The following is a 20,259-nucleotide window of genomic DNA, read 5'->3' as shown; positions in this document are numbered from 1 at the left end:
CAGTCTGAGTTTAAGCCCCATATTGAGCTTGCTGTTTTCAGAGCAGAGCCTGCTTTGGATCTTCTGTTCCCCTCTCTCTCTGTCCCTCCCCCACTCCCATTCATGCTTTCTCTCTCTCTCAAAAATAAAACATTAAAAAATAAGTGAATAAACTTATTAAAATCATTCTCCTTCCTCAGACCTGTCTTTGAAATTAGTGTCAGGATACCATTAGCAATCACATATATGTGGCTTTATGTGCAATTCTAATGGCATTTTGTAGATTTTACACAATACACATTTTGTATGTGTAAACAAACATAGGCTACATATTTATTTCTTGATAACTTTTTTGCCCCCTAGTGGCATTCCAGTATTTCCCAATGTAATTTCCCAAATTGGGGAAAACCAATTATTAGTTACAGCCTGTTTCTATAGGAAAATTTTCTTAAATTCTAAATAACACACAAATAAAATTGCAAACATGATCCCTTTATGAGTCAGTAAGTACCCTGACATTCAGCCAATAATTCTAAAATTGGAAAATGATTGAATTTCCTGGATCTAACAAATAATCTAACCAAAAAAAAAGACTAAAACATGAGTCATAAAGGTATAGATGAGGCCTGTTTTTAAAAAACTCAAATCAAGAAAATCAATTTTATAAGAAATGACATTAAAAGCCTAATTACACTTTTGTAATCAAATCTGTCTTAAATCAATATAAAAATAATAAAAACCACACTTACATTTTGCATAATCACTGTCATTATCATTTGCATGATCATAGATTTGACATTCACTTATTCCTTTAACAATGGTTGAATGGTTACCATATAACAGATGACCATTGGCAGAAGCTCTGACCAAGTCTCTAGGTGGTTTCCTGGCCTTTTTCTTGCCTTGTATCCTTTTTATTAACTGTTCAGTGAGTGGAAGAAAAATAATGTGAATTTAATAGCTGCTTCCATGATTTAAAATGTTGTTGTAGACTGGTGAGTGGTTTGGAAGCTTTCAGAGGGAAGTAAAGGGAAAAGCATGCCAGATTCACATTTAGACTCATTGACACTACCTAAGTTGACAGAAGCAAACGATTTGTCACTTATCCTCTAAAAGCGTTATCTGCAAAATGAGGAAATTGAGAGGCAGTTGATAGGGATCTTCCAACTTTAAACTTTCATTCATTCTATTTAGATACTGTGAACATTTGGTGTAGGAAGACCAGTGGGACAGGAGATTAAAGGTTACCTAATGGGAAAATCAAAGTGTAAATGACTCATCCTAGCTATTTTAACAATGTATTATACATTAATCATTTTTTCTTAAATAAACTCAAATAGTTAAATGAACAGTATTCAAGAATCACTTGAAAGATTCTGAAAATATATTAGAGAATATCATTCTAAGTATGAAGTATCTTGAAAACAGAAACAAATATTATAGCTGATGTAATTTTAATCACTGTTATTTACTGAATGCCTTCCAACTCATCATCATACAATCATCTGGTGAAATAGGTATTTTTTATTCCTGTTTTATAGGAAAAAACTGAGGCCAGATAAACAATTCACCAAAGGACACTTAAAGAATGGCCCAGCTGGGTTTACAACCTGGGTTTCTGACTCCAAAGCAGTACTCTTCCCACTACAATAATGTAATGCATTTTGATTCCTACAAATGAGTCTCTTTTTTATATAGTCAAGCTCCAATTACTAATGGTAATGAGAGTAGGAACAACATGGAAGAAGAAATCCCATATAAACATGGGATAACAGATTATGCCATGGATAAATTCCAGTAAAATAAATTCTGGGCTGGGTGAGATTCTCCATCAGATGGCTTCTCAGGCATCCTAACAGTGTCTCAAATTTAAGTCATATTCTCAACTCACTGAAGCTTTAACAGGTTATCTAATCCATTTTCCCACTCATTATAGAAACTTACAATTTATGCTACATGAATGATAGAGTAATCACAAAGAGTAGGCATATAATTTAAAGTAATAATATAGGGAATCTTCTAAGGAAAGGATTTAAAGACTTGTTTTTTGTTTTTTCTTTAACTTTCTATTTTGTCTCACTGAGTTTGTTTAAAAGAAAAATGCACTCAAAATTCAAAAAGCCATTTTCACCCTGGCTAAAAATGCTTTCTTAAAGATGAGAAAAAGTGGCTCCAGAGAAGAATATACTGATTTTTCATTTCCATGTACTTTTTCTGTTCTTAGGTTGAGACAACAAAATTGCCACACACACACACACACACACACACACACACACACACACATTAAAAATGATCTGAAGAATATTAAGTAGGACAAGTCCAAGAAACTTTACCAACTAAAAATTTATTCTTGGATATTCAAGAGGAAACTGAGAAAGAATTCTAAGTATTATACAAGATAAAACTGAAAGGAAAAGACATGAAACAGTTATATTATAGCCTATTGCAAATAAGTAGCAAGAAACAACATTAGAAATAACTATTAACTTATTAATTTAAATAATTCATGAAGTATAAAGTCAGAACTTAGTACTGGTCTTTTAGGTTTTCAAAAATGGGATAATTTAAAAAAAATCTCATCAATTAAGGAAATTTGTAAGTTACCAGGTATAATTTAAACATTAAAATGCAAGACTAAAGTGCCATAAAAAATATTGGGGTCAATAACAGAACATTCCAAACAACCCTAGTAGAATACACATTCTTTTTAAGTGCACATGTAACATGCACCAAGATACACCATATTATGGTCCAAAAAACAAGTCTCAATAAATGTAAAATAACTGAAATTGTACAGAATATGTCCTCTGACCACAATAAAATTAATTAGGACATCAGTAACAGAAAAATATCTGGAAAATTCCTGAATATTTGGAAAATAAACAGCACACTTCTAAATGACCTATAGGTCAAAGAAGCCACAAGGAAATAGGAAAAATGTTGAACTGAATGAAATTCAAAGCAAAATCCTATCGGTATAGGTTTAACCAGAGAAACAGAAGCAGTAGAATATACTGTGTATATACATCCAGTAAAGAGTTGGCTTGTGCAGTTGTAGGGGCTAGTTGATCTAAAATCCAAAAATGTGGATCAAACATCTGAGCAAATAGGCCATCAATAAGGACAAGCTGGAACTCTACACAGCACAAGCTAAAACTGCTATTCACAGATGGAATTTCTTCTTCAGAGAATTCTCAGCTCTGTTCTTTGGTCTTTCAACTGATTCAATCAGTCCCCCAGATTAAGTTGGATAATCTGTTTACTTAAAAGCCACTAATTATGGACTTGAATCACATCTATAGACAACCTTCACAGCAACACCTATATTTAGGTTTGATTAAACAACTAGGGTCTACAGCTTAGCCAAGTTGATGCATAAAATTGACTATCATAACAACAACAAAATTGGTGAGATGCAGAGAGAGTCATGCTTAGAGCTTTAAATGCTTCCATTAGAGAAGAAGAAAGTCCAAAATTAACTATGTAAACTTCCAGCATAAGAAGCTAAAAAAACCAAAACAATGACAGCCTCCACTACCACCACAACAAAAAAACAGATAAAAAGAAGAAAAAGGAGAAAAGGAGAAGAAGCAAATTAAACAAAATAACTAGAAAGAAGGAAGTTGGAGGACTACTTGATTTTAAGACTTACTATTATAGAACTGGTAAATACATATCTCCAAGACTTTTAATGACATTTCAGATGTGCCAATTTAGAAAATCCCCAGCTCCAACTTCTCCCTGCTTATCATGCTCTAGATATAACTTTCTGGAAGTCAAGAACTAGATGCCTCCTTGAAGGTAGAAGGTAGTTCCATCCTTTCATTTTCCAGAAAAGAACACCCAAGGCCAAATACTTGTGCTCAAGGACTAGAACCCTGGTTTCCAAAACCCTTTCCCAGAGCTCTTCCCATTACAATATACGGTCTCCAAGTTGTCTTACAGGTCACTAAAACTCTGCCACACCTAGGCCACTGTGCTGTAGTAACCATTGGGAAAAGCTACCACCTACCTGTCTGCTCATTTTCTTTTACTTCTTAAGTTTATCCCCAGGCTTGCACAAGAAGCAATTTTATGTTAATTAGAAAAGGGCACACCCTCTTGGGGAACCTCCTAGGAAATAAACATCTTTTCTTGGCTGAAAGATTAGAAAAGGGCACCCATTCCCTGAGGCTGATGTGGCCCGCTCCAGTGCAGGTGGCCTGGAAGTGGCACTCCACCTAGATTCCAACCCAAGTTCACATTCCATGGTGAAGTCCTCTGCACAACTATCTGCAGTAGCCTAGCTTATCATTCACCAACTTAGCAAATGCAGAAAATCAAGTAATGTCATTCCATAAAAATACTCCATTCATCGAGTCAAATATTAAAAAACTTAAAAAGAATCATATCTTAAAACTCTTAAGCTATATCTTAACTCTTGGCATACCAAGGTTCTAGTATTGGAAATAATTCAAGCAGAACTATAGTGTTAAAAGTAGACAGGAAAACTTTATTGCCAGTACTATTTTATTTTATTTTATTTTATTTTATTTTATTTTACTTTTTGCCAGTACTTCATATTAAAAAGTGATATTTTATGTTTGTTTTGTTTAGTAAGATTTGAAGTGTTTCTCTAAGTGCTATATTAAAAATCACATAGAAGGAAAATTATAGCAACATGTTTTCCTAAGCAATAAATGTCATCACTGAATTTTCAGCAAGGACATTTATCTTTCTAAAATAAAACTGTTGGATACACTAACTAAAGTTAGAATTTTATCTTTTAAATTTGTTTTCTTAAGTGAACATGTCCGTAATCACATTTGTAGACACATGCTATTTTTGTTTTATGCAGTTGTCATTAAGTTTTTAGTATAAACAGGATGTTCTCAAAAATAATACTTCCATTTTTTAATGAACATTCAAAGTGAAACAAATGAAATAAGATAGTAATTAACAATTTAAGTGAAATGTAATAAATTAGCAAACTCATTATCTTAGAAGAGACTATTTCTTTTACTTACAAAATTACTCCCATAATCTACTTACTCCATTTTACGGTCTTGCAGTTGGCAGTATAAACGTGCCTGAAAACAAACCTTCAGGAAAACTAATTAACCTCATCTGACTCAACACCATTTTACTTGGATTTCCTATGCATTTAGAGCACCTAGTCTGTCTGCACCATTTTGTACTTTTTAATGTATTATTTTAAGTAATTTTATGTGTCCAATGTTTTACACAGCATGATTTAGGCAATAATCACATCTGATGTAAAGTACATTCTCTGAAGTCAAGAGAGAGGATGTGGGAGGTGGGAGAGCCAGCATGTTTATGAAGGGCAGTAGTGTCTAATTTTCTTTCTAGGTATACTTGGCTTGTGTCCCCAAACTGTCACCATGGACTGGGTTCATCTCTTCTATTTCAGTGGTGTCATACCTCTTAAAAACATACATCCCCTTAGATACTGTGGTTGTTGTATTTGCTCAATAACCACTGTCAATTACCTGGCATTAATTTTTCATTTTATTTTGGAATATGGCCTGATTGGAAGGAGCTACCAGAAAGTGAGCTGTTCTAAGGCTGTTAAATCAGAAGGCTGGATTGTGTGGCACCAAAGTCACCTAAAAATTTTTTTTTAATGTTTATTCATTTTTGAGAGAGAGAGAGAGAGAGAGAGAGAGAGAGAGAGAACAGGGGAGGGGCAGAGAGAGAGACACACAGAATCCAAAGCAGGCTCCAGGCTCTGAGCTGTCAGCACAGAGCCCATCGCAGGGCTTGAACCCACAAACCGCGAGATCATAACCTGAACCGAAGTCAGACGCTTAACCAACTGAGCCACCCAAGGGCCCCTCAAAGGCACTTTAAACTCTATAATCATAGGCCATCAATGGCATCATGTTTTAGAAGCAGTCTCATATGCATTATTTCATCTGACATGACTGACCACAACCCTATTAAGACAGGAAGGGCAGGTATTAATCACATTTTATAGGTGAGGAAACATTTAGAAATGCTGACTTGTTCATATCTCATTTAGAATAAATGATTGTGTAATCCTCAACTGTTATTAAATTTAAATAATGTTAATTACATAAAAATTTTATTATAGTGCTAGAAATAAAAATTTTTCTTTAAAAAAATTTTTTTAGTGTTTCTCTATTTTTAAGGGGGGTGGGTGAGAAGGGGCAGAGAAAAGGAGACAGAGGATCCTGAGTCAGCTCCACCCTGGCAGCAGAGAGCCCGATGTAGGGACTGAACTCACGAACCTAGAGATATGACCAGAGCTGAAGTTGAAGGCTTAACCGACTTAGCCACCCAGGCACCCCTAAAATTTCTCATTTTGTCACTAGGTAGATTCATTCCTCTCCCTAAACTACCACCTCATTTACTATAGGGATTTAGTGTTCACTTGCAAATCATAGAAAGTAAAACATAATTGTCTAATACAGTAACCCCACCAAACCCTCCTACTCATATATCTCCTGTCCAAAAATGTAGAAATCCATTATTCACCCAACCTTGAATCTTTCAAATTGGTTTACTCTAGGTGAAAAAAGATGATCTATGTGTTTCTGTACACTTGAATAAACACAGAAATCAAGCAAAATGAGTTATATTTGCACTTTACTATCCTGGAAGGTATCTTATGATCTGGTCCCAACCTATCTTTCCAGCTTTATTTCCAACGATATCCTCTCCTCTATTCACATAAATTGTTCCTCACTTTTCTCAGTTTCCTCTACTGGAAATTCCCTTCCCCACCCATTTCCTCTTATTCAAACTTTACCCCTTCTTCAAGGCCTAGTATTAATGCTATCTACTTTGCATACATGCAGACTTCCTGATCCGTAATATCAAAATTAATCTCTCCCTTCTCCATGAAGCTACTGTACTTTCTCTGAACTTCTGCTTTATATAGAGTTCATTGTGTACAGATGACTATCTGTTTGGCTCAGCTGAGAGCTTTTTTGTAGGCAGGGGAGTATCTTTTATCTTTCTATCCACCACGTGCATATTGTAGATGTTTGGAAGAATGTTTGCTGAATGCAAACTACCTTGCACACAGAACGACTGTTTTGGTCTGAGTTTTCACTGTAACTTATCTGCACTTGGACTATTAAGGCAGTCTTTGGTTGATCTCCTCAACCTGTAGTCTTGTCTCCTTCCAGTTTATTTTCCATGCTACTACTACAATGATCTCTCTAAGACAAAAAGCTAATCATGTCACTTTACAATTTTAAAACTTTTATATTGTTTCCCACCATCTAAAGGACAAAGTCCAGTTTCTAAATATGCCATACAAGGCCCATCTTGATCTGGCCCCAGTTTACTTCTCTAAAACTTTCTACCATAATTCCTGCAGATGTCTGTCCCTGTATACCTAACTTCCCACAACTATCAGGATATCAAACTCTCACCAATCCCTTTGCATGTACTGTCTGTATCCTGGCCCACCATTCTTTATGCCTCATCTCAGGGGAAGTATAAAATGGCAGTTAAGTGAACTATATCTGTGTTTAAATCCTGGATTGTCCATTGCTTGGAGAGTAATCTTGGATGAGTTAAACTTTGCAAGTACAGCTGAAGGAAGATTAGAAAGGTGTCTGGCCTCACCATTCTCCCCTTAGTCTCTTTGCAAAACCACTCTATTCATATGCTTTGGTGGGTAACTCTGGCATTTTGTGTAAAATACAAAACTAAGAGCCAGTATTAGACTGTAAGCCCTAGGGTTCCTTGTAGGTAGATGTAATTAGTCAAGTTCCAGATTGAAAAACAGATAAGCTTTAACCTTGTTTTCCTAGCTCCTTATTCACTATATATTAAAATGTGATGTAATAATACATAGAAATTTTAAACCCTTGTCTGCAATGGTGGTCCATGTCAGCAAGGATGCACATTTAACATATTTTCATATATTGCTTGCCTCATATATCTGCGGTGAAATATCTGCTCAGATCTTTTGTTCATTTCTTAAATTGGTTTGTTTTCTTATTGTTGAGTTTTCAGAATTCTTTATATATTCTGGATATAAGTCTTTTATTAGATATATAATTTGCAACTATTGCTTCCCAGTCTGTGGCTTGTCTTTTCATCCCTTAAAAGCATCTTTTTCAAAGCCAAAATTTTTAATTTTGATATAGTCCAATTTATTAGTGCACTTCACATCTTTTTGTATCTAAAACTCATTAACATAACCAAGTCCATAAAGATATTCTCCTACGTTTTCTTTTAGAAGCTTAATAGTTTTACTTTTAAGCCCATGATCCTTTTTTTTTTCTTTTTAAAGTAAGCTTCACACCCATTGTGGAGCTCAACGTGGGGCTTGAACTCATGACCCTAAGATCAAGAGTTAGATGCTTAACTGAGCCACCCAGGAGCCCCAGTGTCAATGATCCATTTTGAGTTAATTTTTGTATACAGTGTGAGGTAGGTATCAATGTTCATTTTTTTTGCACATAGACTTTCAGTTGCTCTAACACCATTTGTTAAAAAGATTATCATTTCTCAATCAAACTGTCTTTGTACTTTTGTCAAATTATCAGTTGACTATATATGTGAGTCTCTTTCTGGGCTCTGTATTCCGTTCCATTGATACCTCTCTGTATCCATTAGCCATCTATTTTTTTCCTCTGTAAGATTTAATAGGTATGTAATGTTCTAGAGGGTTATAACCAGCATATATTTAAGTATCCCTAGTTCAAGGTATCATAGCTCCAAATAACAATTGCTTTCTGTTCTAAGAATCTGAAACAGAAAGGTAACAGCAACATCAAAAAGCGAACTGAACAGAACCTGGCTGATGTGAAGCGGAACAAGAATGTTGTAACAGGCAATAATACCCTAAGGCTAGGCAACTGCTCTGCCTGGAAACAGAGTTTTCAACCTTAAACAACCCAGATGAGGTGAATCCTTTGGCATAACCTATTTCCATGTCAGATTCATAGCTTTGTAAGGGGTTCAATTGTTTGTATTTTGTTTTAACCTGGCTTAGGTGCCAGATATTAATCAAAAATTCAGCAGCCACAGTGTTCTAAAAAAGAACCATTCACAGGTACATACAGTATGAACTTACAGACATTCTTCAAATGTTACTCTAGAAACTTTTAGCCAAAACAAAGCAAAATTAATTTTCTCATACAGAAACATTCCTTTTATGCTTTTTTGTTGGAATAAAGAGTATTTTATCAGTATTTTGTGAAAATTATGTTAATAGGAGCCTTTCCACATTATACAAGGCTCTCTATTATCTTAAGACTTTAAGACTCCAGGAATCAAAGTGATGCAGACATCCTTCCATCCTAGAGCCACAGCACAAAAGACCCAAAGCAGTGGTGCTGCAATCCTACCATCCTTAGGTTGCAACCCCCTCTGGAGGCCAGGCTGTTAGGCGCTTCATTTTTGTTGCAGGCTGGGCTTATGTACTGTAACAGGTGTTATGTCCCCTTATTCCTACTTAAAATTGTTGCTATTCACTGGCACAGCTTAGAAGCAAAGCTAGCTAGGTTAGAAGAAAGGACTCTCATTTTGTCTCTCTAGAAGAGCATAACCTTGTCTTCTGCAGACATCCGAGCCTAACATTGTAAGAGACAGATAATCTAGATCCAGACTTGCTTTTTAACCTTATTTACTTGTATTCACCTATGCTCCCAACATACAGGAAAAGGTTAAGTGATATGTGTATTTTCATCACTGATTCATTTGCTACAAAAACTACGAGCAAAACCTTTAAATATTGGCTAAAATGTAAACACATTTTGTTCCAAAATTCTTTCCATACTACCCAGCAGAGGTTAAAACAATAAAATGCAGAAAGCATAATTTTTAAAACTCCACTGGAATACTGGTAAATCGTACCTGAGAATATAATAATGAACATAACGCCAAACAATTAAGGCTGGCTAATAACTTTGCAATGTTATCCTGGTCTTCAATTTCTGGGCTACTCTCTAGAAGCATCAGGATCAGACATTCTTACCTTCTATCACACTAAATGTACTTTCACAGGTCAGCTACATATCCTTTTTTCTAGGTGACTGGGCAAGTACATACCTAGTACATCTAAAACCAAGTCTTACCACACAGCAGCAGGATATAAAATAAAAGGACTACAACACTCTAGCCTTTGTATGAGCCCTACATGATATCTTTCTAAACTCTTGGAAGCCAAGCCAAGGGGTTTTCTTTTTAACTCCCTTTAACAAAGACTGTCTTTAAGATATTTCACGTTACTGTCAGTCTTGTGAACAAATAAGCATATCTGGAAAATTTCTATTAATTTGTAATGATTAATAAGACTAAAAAAGTAAGTGCTTATCTAAAAGGAAGAAAAATTAACAGGAAGTCATTATATAATTTTTGAAGTTAAGAAAACATCCTTTTTCACAGAACCAAGAAAATCAAATATGCAGCAAAGAACAAGTCTAATTTCCTATCTGTTAAGAGAGAGTGTATGTGTGTGTGTGTGTATAAGTGAAAACACAAATTAAAGAGAAAGGATTTGGTACTTAAGCTCATATGCCAATTAATCTACCTTTAACCACAAGAAAAGTGCTTTTCAGTAGGAAGAGAGACCTACCCATGATCATGTAATAAATTTGAGACTGTTTAAATAAGATAGTTCTTTAAAGAAGCAGCTAAGTCAATACCATAAATTTGAAAACAGAAAGCAGACTAGTTGACATGACAAAATTAGCAGTTAGCAATAGCAGGAAAATGCATTAAGGATCTTTAAAATAAAGGAAAAATTTAAGTGAGTGAAAGTAACAAATCAAATATAAAATAATATTAAAAATCTAGTAAGCTACTTGTGTACTTCAAAATAATAATGGAAATCCTATTTATAACATTCACATAGGTGCATTTAGTTTTTACTTATTTTTTTAATGTTTATTTATTTTTTTATTTGATAGAGAACACAAGCATGGGAAGGGGCAGAGAGAGAGGGATAAAGGATATAAAGTGGGCTCTGCACTGACAGCAGCAAGCCCGATGCGGGGCTCGAACTCACAAACCACAAGAATATGACCTGAGCCGAAGTCGGATGCTCAACTAACTGACCCATCCTGGTGCCCCCATGTAGGTGCATTTAAATAGTAAACACATTGAAATCAACATGAATACACATATATATTGAATGAACTAATAATACACAGAGTGTAGCAATATCTAAACAATGAGACTAAGGAGAGAAGAGGGATCAAATATTACTAACATATCAAAGTTGGCAAAAAGGTAGGAAAGAACTGTAATGAATTCTGTGAGATTCCTCTCCAAAGTAGGTCATTACCAAATAATTTATATTGTGTCTACTTTTCAAAAGACAAGCTTAAATAAAGGCAAAGATTCAATAAGGTGAACAAGAGAGAACAAAATCCACTCATTTAGATTAATGTTGATGAAACACTAAGGCAATCGTTCTTAAAAAAAGTTATAGAACTTGTAGAAAACTGATTTTGGCTGGCAGAACGGACCCTCTTACTTTATCTTCCTAGAATAGAGTGACCTTGTCTTCTACAAACATCTGAGCCTAGCACTGAAAAAAGACAAATAATCTGGATCCAAACTTAATTTTTAACCTTATTTACCTTTATTCACCTATGCTCCCAACATTTAGGAAAAGGTTACGTAACATGTATATTTTCAACACTAATTATTTGGCTACAAAAACTATGAGAAAATCACATGCTAGACTTGCTGAATGATTTTTTCTTTGTTTTGTGTTTTTGTTTTTTGAGGGGGGTGGGTCCTACCACATGCATTTTGTAAAAGCCAAACAAAGTTTAAAAATTTGTCTTTAGGTTATTCGAATACGCACTCTTGGTAGGCATGGAGGGAGTTATTTAATTTAATTAATTATTAATTAATTAAAGTTTATTTACTTAGAGAAAGAGAGAGAGAGCATCAGCCGGGGAGGAGAGAGAGAGGGAGAGTAAGAATCCCAAGCAGGTTTGCACTGGCAGCGCAGAGCCCAATGTGGGGTTCAACCTCATGAACCATGGTATCATGACCTAAGCCAAAACCAAAAGTCAAAGGCTCGACCTACTGAGCCACCAAGGCACACCTGGAGGGAGTTATTTTAAATAGTGTGGTCTGTAAAGATGTTTGTTTGAGCAAAGAACTGCACAAGAGAAGGAATGGTTACTAAGACTATCTTAGAGAGGAAACTTTCAAGCTGAGGTAACCCAGAGTGCACAGGCCTGAAAAAGGAATGAGCTTGGCATGTCTGTGAAACAGCAAGAAGGACAGTATGCTGCCTTTGAAGTGAGCCACTAGAGTAAGGTAAATAGCCTGGCCAAAGTGTGTAAGAAAGCCGAGGGTGTGAGGACCAGAGCACAGAGTACAGGGGTTGCCTTTGTCAGAAAGAAGCATAGAAATTCCGATGCAGATGGGTAGATTGGTGGCGGGCAAATGAGGACTTTCTCTCACTGGTTCAGTTTCCATAATGAAATAAGAAGCAAGGGGATCAGCCAAAAGTGAGAAGAGTAGTGAAGCTGTTGGGTGTCAATAATTAATATGATTCTCCTCTAGGAACAACAAGAAAACCAACTAAGAAACCTATTAAAAACAATGAAGCAGCTATTCATTTCCTCTCTGCCTACATCCCCATATTAGGGAATCTACCCTACTCCTAGCCCTGGAAGAAATAGCCTTATTCTATCAGTTAGGTTCAGGTTCTGCTACACTTAATAGAAACTCCAATAACGTGACTTAGATAACTTGAAGGTTCTTTTATCCCACACAGAAAAACTCCAGAGATAGGCAATCCAAGTTGGAATTGTGGTTCCATGAGGATTTTAAGGCCCCAGGCTCTTTCAATTTCTGTTTTGCTAAGGCTAGCCCCCTCCCTCTTTCCTTTAGAAAAGACTGCCTGAGAGTCAGATACACTTCTGTTTCATTTCATCAGCAAGAATTCGGTCACAAGGCCTTGCCCGGCTACAAAGAAGTATGGTGAATGTCATCTGATGAGGCGGTCAAGAGTCCATCTAAATATTTGGGTTCTCATTACTAAATAAGTAGGGTAGTGGAAGATGAAGGGACATAGCATCTCTGTCACACCTGCATATCTCATGGCTTTCTAAGAGCCGCTCCACCATCACTGTCCCCACCAATGACATAACTCAATGGATGGCTAACCCAAGCCAAGGCAGTAAGATTCTCTCTCTGGAAAGTCAGGCTTTGGGACACAGAAATCTAAGCAATTACTTCGGAAGGGCTGAACTGCAGGAGACAACAGGCAAGAGCCCTACTGAGAAAACACAAGATTGTAGAAGAGAACAAATGAACAGACAAAAGGAGAGTTGAGAACGCAGAAGGAGAGAAACATAAGTTTGTGACAACAGCCATTCCTGTCAGGCCTGTATGCAATTCTTTTATTTGGATTCTGTGCAACTCTTCTATTCTTTTATGCAGAAATCCCTTTAGTTTATTTATATGTAAAATCACTTTATAGAAAAATATGAGTTTTTGAGTAGGTTTCTATTCCCCACAACCAAAGGATCCTTAAGATAGCTAATAAAAAAATTATGATTTAATATTATGTGCACATGAAGTATTTCTGTATCTTTGGTGAAACTTGTGGAAGATACTCATCATGTTCTTCTGCACCCCTTTTGGACAGATGGGTAAGTCAGAATTTCCTTTAGAATTTTGTATTTTTTAAAAAGCATATAATAATTAGAAATTGATATCCTTCTTTTTTAAATTCAGATAATGGCAGTTAAGTAATGTTTGTCTTTTTCTGTCCTACCAGGAAGACAATGACTAGATTTATTACACAATTACAAGTATTTATAGCAATTCCTGGTTAGAGGACAAAGCCTGGAGGAGATTTCATTATTGTTTCTAAGCATTTACTGCTCTACCTTGTAAAATGTCTCTATTTCACCAGAGCCACCAGGCTTGGCCACATCACTTGTTCTCACCAACAAAATGGTGAGGTGATAGATGCCACATCTAAGTAGAAGTTTTAAGAGTTAGCATATGATTCCATCGTCCCTCTTTTTCCTCTGCCGTGCCTCTCGGCCAGAGGCTTTTCCTTCATCCTGGACCCTTCAATGTAAGTGATATGCAGCAGATCCACAGATCATGCCAGGATGTAGCCAGAACAAAAGAACAAACATTAGTTTTAACCCACTGAGATTTTGGGATTGTTTGTTATCATAGCATAACCTAACTTAAGCTGACTAATAAAAGAAGCAATTCAGTGTGTTTATGGGCAGGACACTGAGGTAGATCAGAAAGGACAAAAGGACAAAAATGTCTGAGGGGACCACTAGGGACATCCAGGATTCCTGTCTCAATACCTATCACCACCACTCAGCCAGTTATCTAAGCCACAAGCCTAGGAGTCATCTGGAATATATCTTTCTCCTTTGGGTCTCCTGTATCCAAATCTTTTGCTTCCTTATCATCTAAATCCATCCCCATAGATACTACTTTAGTGGATTAACCCTTATTACCTCTTCCTTGGACTAATAATCTACTAATGTGTCTTTGTGTTTTGATCTCCTTCTTCCAGCCCATCCCCTACACTTATGTAGAATAATATTTCTAACATGATGTCATACCTTTGCTAGAAACATTTGATGTGAGAGTTTCACTTCAGCTGGACACAAGTAAGCTGGCCCCGGCCAACTGTTCTCTGGGCTCTGGAGGGGCTGTCCGACCATTAACAGGTTGAAGCACCAGCTTTGCCACTTTCTACACACAAATCACTTAACCTCTTTAAGTGCAGTGGTTTTTGTTTGTTTGTTTGTTTTTGTAAAACGGGAATCATAATACAGACTATATCTTGCAGCTTTGTTGTAGAGGTTAAATTCGAGAAATAAATTGATTTGGCAAATCAGTGGTCTGGTCACACTGTAGAACAAGAAATATTTGTGGAATAACAGAATGATTCTCTGGCTCCAGCACCTATGAACACTTCACAGCCCTTATCTGTTCATACAGCTGTCTCTACTAGACACTAAGCAACTTGTGAAGAAACTTGGACTTACTAATCTGAGCATCCCGGGACCTAGCACAGTGCTTGGTACAAAGGAGAAACTCAAAATAATGTGCAAAAGTGAAGCCATACCTGAAAGGTGGTAAAATCTCTGAACACTTTGGGGGGAAAGGATACAAAGAGTAAAACTAGAGAAAAAAAAGACGAGAGGAAAAAATAAAATCACTAACTCTAAGTTTCCCTCAGGCCCTTGTGCAACTTCATGTGTTTTTAACTTTGTGCTAAACAAAGATCTTTGCATCTTGAGTGGCCTCTTTCTTCTGTATTTTGCCAATTTAATTGATAGGTGAATTCACAATGTATAGACAAAGAAAGTAGTAAAGCAATGAATTTCACAACTCGTCAATGTGACTAGATTTGTTCCAGGGTAGAGAATACTTCCTCAAATGCTTGAATAACTTAAGAAATGTTTTTCTGCACATAATCTCAACGCTACATTTCAAATGTACAACTCCGTTCTCCAAAAACAAGTGATACTACCAGATCAATAGAATGTAACTCTCAAGCATAATACAAATCAATACATTCTAAAGAGATGCAAATGCTTTTTCTCCATTTTGACAGGAGAATCTTCCCCATGTGGGCATTTCACTGCTTCCTGTCTTCCATTTGAAATCTAATTGTAAAAACAGTAGGGTTGTCAAATTTCTGAAGTATATAATTGAAGTTCAAGGATTTTGTTTGTTTGTTTGTTTTATTTTGAAGGTGATTCCTTGGATATGGATTAAGGTTCTCAATGAACTAACTGGGCATTTTAAAAGTGTTTTTTTTAGTTCAAACAGCCCAAGAAACAGTTTTGTTCAAAATATCCAAAAATCCTTGCTATAAAGACCCAAACAGAAGAAAAGTAGAAGCTTGCCAGAAATGCCAAATGATGGTATGGTTTACATTATAATTTTTACTATTCCAAAATTTTAAATGTAACAGATAAAGGCAGTAAAATAAACCATCTAGTCTACATTGGGGTATTATACAACACTAATTTCAAGGATTAGACTTAATGCTAAAATGTTATTTGTTTCCAATAGTGGCTCCAAAAAATGGTTTATCTTTCTAGCATTAGGGTATAATTTATGAAATTGATGATATTTGTCCATTCTTGATCTACAAAAATGGCAATTGGACATTCAACTCTTTTTTTCAATGTTAATTTATTTTTGAGAGAGAGAGAGACAGAGTGTGAGTGGGGAGAGGGGCAGAGAGAGAGAGAGAGAGAGAGAGTGAGAGACAGAATCCCATCAGCACAGAGCCTGATGCAGGGCTCAAACCCACGAGCCATGAGATCATGACCTGAGCAGAAGTCGGACGCTTAACCGACTGAGCCACCCTAGTGCCCCACATTCAACTATTTTTTGACCTGGTATTTTGTTTCCCAGAAATATATATTGCCTACCTAACATCCATAATAATTTGTAGACACGTCTATTAGGGCACTTGACATACTAAATTGTAATTAATTGTTTATAATTGCACTCATATACTATATTTTGAACATGTGCCTTTATTTTCATGTTCCTGGAGTCTAGCACTGTCTGGCACATAGCAGTTCTTGCAGCATCTGGCTACAACAGTAACATATGTTTGAGAGTAGAATGACTGCTTAGGAAAGAACATATACAAAATAAAAAGCAAGTTCTAGTACAAGTTAGCATGCAAACTTCATTAAAATTGGGACTGCTCCATAGCTTAATCATCTGCTATTCCATACCAAAGAGATAATACCTGCAAATTTTCTTTATTCAGAGACCAAGTTACCCACGGTATATATCTCGCATTTCTTTCTCTTCCTCTTTTTATTTTATTTTATTTTTCAACGTTTTTTATTTATTTTGGGGACAGAGAGAGACAGAGCATGAACAGGGGAGGGCCAGAGAGAGAGGGAGACACAGAATCGGAAACAGGCTCCAGGCTCCGAGCCATCAGCCCAGAGCCTGACGCGGGGCTCGAACTCACGGACCGTGAGATCGTGACCTGGCTGAAGTCGGACGCTTAACCGACTGCGCCACCCAGGCGCCCCACTCTTCCTCTTTTTAAATGTCTGCTTCAGTAGACATCTCAGAGCAAACGAAGGTAAATAGAAGCAGAAATGGTCTAAATGGTTAATGCAGTCCTTGCTTGTAAATGTTCTGTTGAACAGAAGAGGGGGACTTCTCAGAGATGATGATTCTAATGGTTAAAAAAGGGTTGTTAAAAGGTCTGCGGATTTCAATCTGTTATTGTATTATCTTTTAAAATTTGTACTATAATTTAAAAATGCATACTATCTTCTAAATGTTTGAAATTTAAATTTGGTGTTATCTTTTTGAATCTGGACTTCCTGTGACTGATCATATTGAGACTCAGATCCCCAAGGCTGAGAGAAAGCTCACAAATGTTTTTGAGAAGCTAGAAACAATGGGAAGTTAAGAAATCCTAGTAACATATGTCAAACCCAACAAAGAGAGACTGGAGAGGCTACAATTGGCACCATCTAATTTGGGTGTTCACCCAGGCCTCGGGGAGTATACTCAGGAGGTATTTACGACTATATTACCCCTTGCCTCGTAACTTAAAGTTCAATCCAACTCATTAGGTCTTCCATCCCAACTTCAATATCCGTATCTAAATTCCTGGTACTATCATAAGAATGATATTTCATATTCAGTCAACCTAACATCAGTCATAACTAAAACACAAATAGGACTTAACTTTACCAATAAGAGAGTTGTTTTAAGACAAAGGTCAACTAAATATCATGGGTCAACAGAACACAGCTGATCAAACCAGAACCTGTTCAAACATCAAAACTAACACCACTCTGGTTAACCTTGAAATATTTCTATCAAATGTTTAATGATTATAATTTGAGGGTATGTGTCAGTATTTTTTTGATTCATATTTCAATGTAATGAAAATAATTTAGAAGAGTAATCACAGTATAATTACATTTGATAGAAATTACACAAAGACAGAATTTCTATAATGATTATAATCATCACAACAAACCAACGATTTCTAACTATTTGGTCTGCTTGTTACGTCTGATTTTATCCTTTGGTCTTTTATTATGAATCCCTACATGGATGCTAAAAAATAGGGCAGACAGCTGAATTTGGTTTATAGGATTAACTTGCAGCAGTTGAGCTCCACCTACAGGCAAAAAAATAATTCTTTACAATCAACTTTAAAATAGGACGTTCCAAAAGACCAGCGCCAATTAAGCCCAAACTTAAAATTAACCTTAGGTGCTCAGTAGAATAACCTGGAGTGCTTTTTTTTTATTATTATTTATTTTATTTTATTTTATTTATTATTTTTTTTTCCTATAGTGCTTTTTTAACCTTAGGATGCCGTACCAAAATTTCTGACAGACTTAGTCAGGGGTGGGGCCTATTCTTAGGTGACCTCAATGTACTGAAAAGGTTGAAAGACAGTGATTTAAATCTTTACCAGCACATATCTTTTTAAAACATCAGAAATACTTAAATATCATATTTTATTCCTTATAAAATTATTTCAGTCCCAGTATATTGACCCTTTTATTTTTTTAACATAACACTAACTTGAGAGTTAAACTATAGTGAAGCTGCTATAACTAACTAATAATTTTGGACTTTTTTTGTACGCAAAATAAGTGTTCATGAGACAAATGTGGAAATTTCTAAGTAAGAGTGAAAAACTGTATTTTCCCTTTGAAATCCTGTACTGTCTTCTCTATCCCGACCTCCTTATTTTTCTTTTATTTCTCTTTGAGGGCAGGAGAGGTAAGATGAAGGAGGGAGAGAGGAGGATGTCAATATTGAAAATCTGGGGGAAGAGGGGAACAGTTAAAAATAGATGTTTTGGTGTTTTCACTATTTATTAAGGCAAATTTTGCCAAATAAGCTTTATTTAGTACTTAAAGAAAAGTCAGCTCTGTTAAATTATAAGTTATATTAATTACAGGGTGTATAAATATTGCAACTTGTATTAAAGCCAGTAAGACAGGAGAATTGAGGACTTAAGCACTTAAGCATAACAACTATTTGTTTCATCTGTTAAAAATTCAAAATGCATTTTTTGTCACATTATAAGCCTAACCTGTACCATATTCATCATTCTTAAAAATTAGAAAATGCATGTTTTGAATGAAAATGAGAGAGAAAAAGCATCCTTGATTGTATGTATAATCTGACTTAAGGTTACAGACTTGATATGATATATAAGCTCATATATGATCACTAAAACATTGTCAATAGTTGCCCAATGTTAATCTACTATATTTAAGTACGATTTCTGAATATAAGGGTTTATTACCATCAGTGGAGATTGCTGACAATTACTTTTCAGGTTACATGAAGGAAAAAATTGAGGAACCGAAGCAGTGCCAATAGGGAAATGCCTTTTATTTTTAAGTTTTTCTATATGAAGTGGAGAAACATAGCAGAAAATTAAGAATGTTGCTGGGGTTCCTGGGAGGCTCAGTCAGCTAAGCATCCAACTCTTGGTTTTGGCTCAGGTCATGATCTCACGGTGCTATGAGTTCCAGCCCCACGTCGGGCTCTGTGCTGACAGTGTGGAGCCTGCTTGGGATTCTCTCTTTCTCTCTCTCTCTCTCTCTGCCCCTCCCCTGCTCACTCTCTCTGTCTCTCTCTCAAAATAAATACACTTAAAAAAAAAAATAAGAATGTTGTTTATATGTAGTTACACCCATCTTATCCCCAAATGTAGGTGATCCAAAGAAAACATTTTTAAGGCAGTATTATTTAAAATGTATACCATAAAGTTGAATAATAAAATCACAAAGGAGAGTTTTTCAGTTAAGTTGAATTTCAGAATATAGTGTTGAGTCACAAAATTTAACAACTCTTCGCTATCAGACATTTGCTGAAATTTCTTTTCTGACAGAGATTAGGAGGGGTATATGGTATAAATCAGAGTTGAAAAGATACTTAAGAATTTTTTCAGGCCCGCACACTTTCATAACCAGTTGTGACATATTTTACTCACCTAAATCTAAGGACTTGGCTTTTCATTCTATATGTTACTCTACGGCTTGCATTGGTATTAGACAAACATGGCCTTCCGCATCTAACTAATATATTGCTTGCCCCACATATAGAAATTTGTAGGGGCTTTTAAAGAAGAGATTAGAGAGAAAATGAAGAGGAATTTGACTCGAGGGACCATTGCTGTAAGTACTTTAGAACTGTATGTTAGGTCCCCAAACAGGCTAACACACAACTGGCATATCTATCAAACATTATGAAAATAGTGTTCTGAAAAAGAAGTGGAAGAGAGGACTCAATACTAATTTAGAGTGAAGGAGAGAA

General features: G+C 35.9%; 1 protein-coding gene across 2 annotated transcripts in view; it reads right to left on the bottom strand.

The window, feature by feature from the left end:
* The window catches only part of CWC27 (CWC27 spliceosome associated cyclophilin), a 191,420-nt gene that overhangs the window by 138,295 nt on the left and 32,866 nt on the right, over positions 1–20,259 (bottom strand). The window lies entirely within an intron of this gene.

Source organism: Prionailurus viverrinus, chromosome A1 (assembly GCF_022837055.1).
Source record: "Prionailurus viverrinus isolate Anna chromosome A1, UM_Priviv_1.0, whole genome shotgun sequence".
NCBI classification, from domain to species: domain Eukaryota; kingdom Metazoa; phylum Chordata; class Mammalia; order Carnivora; family Felidae; genus Prionailurus; species Prionailurus viverrinus.
Note: the sequence above shows the minus strand (reverse complement) of the source record. Positions and strands in the feature narration are given on the sequence as shown.